The sequence below is a fragment of the Ursus maritimus genome, unplaced genomic scaffold, assembly GCF_017311325.1.
Source record: "Ursus maritimus isolate PB19 unplaced genomic scaffold, ASM1731132v1 scaffold_11, whole genome shotgun sequence".
NCBI classification, from domain to species: Eukaryota; Metazoa; Chordata; class Mammalia; order Carnivora; family Ursidae; genus Ursus; species Ursus maritimus.
In genome coordinates, this window is record NW_024423453.1 from 4,398,168 (window position 1) to 4,403,354 (window position 5,187).

Genomic DNA, 5,187 nt, shown 5'->3' on the forward strand with positions numbered 1-5,187 from the left:
TGCCTCCTTTCCTTCCTAAGGGAGACCAGTGAAAGAAAGAAAAGCTTTCCTAAACTGTTTAGTTAGGAGCAAAGACACTCTCCTCTGCATTAGAGGATATTTAAATTATGCAATCCCCTAGATAATTTAGGCATCAACCTACTATTGAGGAAAGGGATCAGAATTATTGACTGAATTCCCCTAATATTCATTCAGCTTTTGTATTCCTTGGCCTGTGCAAATAGCCTGAGGGCTTCACTTGCTCACCTGCGTGCTTGCTCGGTCTTTTTCTCTCTCTTGGGTTGCGAGTAGGCTTACAGCTTGACATTCTTAAAGAACAAGTGGCCTTAAAATTCAAATGTTTACTGCATCTTAATGGAAGTCCTATAAAGACGTTGTAAGCTATATGGTCTGATGAAGCTATTCAACTCTACTGATGGTGCAGAAGCAGCCCTAGACGGTACCTGTGTAAACGCTCGTGGCTGTGTTCCCGTAGAGCTTATTTATAAAAACCGATGTTGGGACAGTTTATAAAAACTGAGATTGGGCCCATAGGTTGTAGTTTGTGGACCCTCCCCGCTCTAGATGACCCCTGCTTTCAGCTACAGCTGCCATCTGATTGCCACTGCATGAGAAACCAGCAGAAAACTGCCTTGTTTAGTCTAACCCAAAGGATGATGAGAAAAAATAAAATGATTGTTTTACCCCAGTAAATTTGGGGGTAGTCTATTACATAGCAATATACCACTACAACAGTGGTATGGTGCAATGGTCTTTAAATATGATTTTGCTTGGGGCACCTGGGTGGCATAGCTGGTTGAGCGTTGGAGTCCTGGTTTCAGCTCAGGTTGCGATCTTGGAGTCCTGAGATCAAGCCTAGACAGGCTCTGTGCCCTGCACAGAATCTACTTGGGATTCTCTCTCCCTCTCCCTCTGTCCCTCCTGCTGGTGTGCTCTCTCTCTCTTTTTCTAAAATAATCTTTTTTAAAAAATAAGATTTTGTTTGCATAACCTTAAAAAATTTTGAAAACCTTTGTAGACCTTTTCCCATTTTTAGATTATCATCTAAGACTTTTCATTATAAACTTAAATCATTGCAAAGGATATAATTCCCAGCACAGTAAAGATGTGAATAATTTGAAAAAAAAATCACCTTTTAAATATATCACATTGAAGCTACATAGCAGCCTTAAAAAAAAAAATAAAAAGACAAGAATAGATTCTTTTAACAGTTGGATGTTTTATATTCTTCATTTTTCTTCTTGACTCAAACCATTCCATTTCCTTCATGGGATTTTAAACTTCTTGTGTTGAAAGTCTGTTCCTGATTGGTGCTTTCCACAATTCTATTTCTAAGAAAGAAAAGCTTAAGAGAGAGGCATGGAGTCGTGCCGCCCATTTGCCCTCTGGGTAAAATACGGCAGCACGACCCTTTCATCTGTGTTGCTTTTGCTTCACTTTCATGGGATTCTCTCTCAGGAATTAGCTATTCTTTCGACAACTTAAGGGAGATGAATGGGCGGAGGATGGTAAATGAAACTTGTCGTTCCCCATCATTCTGCATTTCATCTGAGGTCAGCCCATCCCAGCGCCGGCCAGGATATCCTGCTCCAATGTCTAGCATTTCCCTTACGTGTAAGGCAGGGGAAGACAGAGTCCTGCCACTGATGTCTTATTTCTTGAACATCAATCAATCAAGCATTATTTATAATTCGTTTACTATTTATAAGGCAGTGTTCTGGGCAAGAGGATCAACAAAATAGACAAAAATCCCTGCCTTAATGGAAATTACATTCTAATGAGGGGAGACGGAATGAATGAATGAGTAAATACATGGAATATACAGTATGATCTATAGAGAGAAGTACAGCAGGGAAAAAGGACAGAATGCAGGGGGGAGCAAGGGTTTACAATTTAAACAGTGGTATGAGGGAAGGCTACTCTGAGAAGGCTGAAAACAGGTTATCTGGGAAAGAACATTCCAAGTAGAGAACAATCTGGAGGCCAGAGGGTGTCATGTGCCTGGAGTGGAGCGAGAAAAAAGGAGAGTGAGGTCAGGAAGTTCACAGGGGCCAGGTTGTCTCTGTTCTTGTAGCTCACTGTTCCGACCACTACAGCCCTCAGAGCTGGGCAAGAGGGGCCTCTGCTCTGGCTTCCCCCTGCCAATACCCCGCCCCATAAGCAAAGAGTCCAGGGGATTGGAAGGGTTTGCTCCCCCTGAGCATATGTTACCCCCTGAGGGTATATATGGCCTTAGATACCCATGCCCGGCCTGAGTTCTCCTCTCCGGCCTGTCTCTCAGGGAGAACTGTGCCCCTGAGGTGCTCCCCGGAAACCCAAGGGCATTTGCAGTGGCTGTGCCAGGAGCTTGGAAGTGTATGAGCTGAATTGTCCACACAGCTGCAAATGAGGTCCATCGAGGTAAGTAGGGCCAGAGGTCTGGAAAAAAGGGGGCTGGGCAGGGAACAGGCTACTCCTATGCTACCATGCTTAGAGAGCCCTGACAAGTTCTAGAATTCTAATGTTGGGCCTGGTCTTCAAGACCTTTGGAAGGTATGTTTGTCAAAGGAGAGGCTAAAGCTTATCTTGTTGAATCATTTATTGACTCAGTTTATACTTTCCTAGTGTTGAGACATGATATTCAGTGTGATATTACACATGTATTTGTACTCCTGTGCCGAGTCCTGCAAAACATGTGGTCCGCTCTGGCTCTTTGGCTCTTGAGTAGTTGGAAGCCATCAGAGGCTCTTCGTTTGAAGAAGACTGCGCTGATCCCAACATTTTAAATTATCCATTTACTGCCCCCCAATTTTATATGCCTCCAGTCAACGCACCATAGAACACCACCCTTTCTTTTGTAAAATGGGAGACAAATGATTGCACAAGAGGGGATGAGAGGGGGAATTGCTGTGACACCTTCCTGGGGAGATGAGCTTTAGGAAAGAGTACATATGGAAATCGATAATCCAGAAATTGTTTTCCTTAAAACTGGTGAAGCCCCAGTTCCCCTTGGGATGTCTTCAGGTAACTCTGGAGATTAAAGGTGTGAAGTACCACAAACCACAATTTGAATATCCCTGATACAGGAGAAAGAGTTTTATAATAGAAGCAAAGAGGCCTGGGCTGTTGGCACAGTTTCTGCTACAGGCTACTTCTGTTATCGTGGCAAGTCACTTCCCTGCTCTAGAAGACTGGATTAGTAATCTCCAAAATCTCCCATTCATGGATGTATGAATTCATTTCATCACCTTGGTAATGAATTGAACATCCGTGCTTCAGACACTGGATGGGGCTTTGAGGGTGAACATGATATCACCAGTGCCCTCCAAGACCTCGCAGTCTAGTTCAAGTGCTTATGGCTCTTGGTAAATTAGTTTAAATCAATGGTTCGAGCTCGGACAGCAGCTATGAGACATGTTGGAAATGTATTGGGCCACTGATATTACCCATTCTGTAATGTACGGGGCAGTCCTGCTCAACAAATTGTCCTGAGTCCTCCTTGACCTTCCACTGTCCAATCAGATTTTTATGTAGGTGGGAAACCTACTTATTATATAAGCCTTGGTAAACTCCATTTAAATATAAACAAAAAAATATTTTTGCATGGTTTTAATGAATACTGAATTTTCCAGGAGTGTGCTGTGTAAAACCAAGGGAGATTATATTTTTCTTCTGAACATTATCAGGAGAAAGTAAACACTTTGGGAAAAAGAAATAGCAAACCATAGAATTTTAGTCTTCTGTGAGGTAATCCAAGATTCCCAGTTTTTAGGGAAGAAAACTATAAATATATGGATGAATGTGTCGATTTACATTTTTTCTTAAATTCTTGGTGCTGGATATTGTCTGCACAAAATCTGATTAGCAATAAATTAATTCATGGCATAAAATATAAATCTATCATGCTCCAAAAAGAGCACCATGATTTCTAGGTGCTTTGCTTTCTGAATAAGTTAGAGAATTACTACTATGGACAATTGGGAGCTACCACAGGGTTTTAAGTACGTTAGTGTTTAGAACATTTCGATGGAATTCACATCAGTTCATTCAACAGACATTAACTGTGCACTGGCTGTATACTATGCTGGTACTGCCCCTGGGGAGAATTTCTGGAGTATACAAAGTCCCCTATCTTCCTTCTTTGCCCTCTCTTTCCATACACACAGGCATGTGGCTTGGTGTAGTGGACAAAGCATAGTCTCCACTACTTAGTGATGTTACCTTGAGAAACTACTTGAATTTTCCAAGTCTCTGTTTGATGAGCCCTAAACATGGGTGTAAGAATACCTATCTTCCAAGATTGTTTAAAAAAATTAAGTGTGTCTGGCACCTAGTAGGTACTTAATTAATATTAGTTCTGGGTCCCTTTCCACCTCTCCTCAAAACCCAATCTCAGAACACATCTGCCATCAGCCATAGTGTGAACATGACTCAGTGTGTTCCCTTTAGGCCTATTCACATTTGAACTTTAGAATTCCTGATGGTGGGCTGAAAGACTGACTTCTGTCAAAGGGATTTTGAGCAGGTGAAGCTGGTGATTCAATCTGCTGGGAGTCAAGGATCATTCTATGAAATATAAATACAAAGCCTGCAGGTAAGGCCAAGGACATGGTCAACGGTGAAGAGCACACTGGGATTGCCACCTCTTTACAACCACACGTCAGGGACTCAAGTGAGGTTTGTCGTATGAAATGTCCCTTTCTGTTTTAAAAAACTGAGCACTACGATATGGACAAAGTTCTCACACTTTGGATTCACTGAAGAATCTGATGGTCAGACTGCTGAGCCCCATCTAAGACTTTCTCAGTCAGAAAAAACACCCAGCCAAGAACCTGCATTTTAACAAGATCTCCTGGCTGATTCTCACAGAGATGCATCTTGAACTGCCTTTGCACAAGATCAGGCAGAAAGTATACAGGATTCAGCGTTAGACAAATATGGGTTTAAACCGTAGGTTCCCTCTTAGTCACCAATTAGGTGACTTTGAGCAAGTGTCTTGCCCTCTCTAAATCTGTCGCCACACCTATAAGATGAAAATAATATACCCGGAGCTGTTTTGAGTGTTCAGTTAAATATCCTATGTTATCCACACCACAGAATGTGTGATCCTTTCCTGCTTCTAGTATGGAACTGCTTCTTATGTATTTATGGAGAAACCAACAAGGCGCATCAAGACGGTCAGGATGGAGTCTTCTCATTTGAATGATC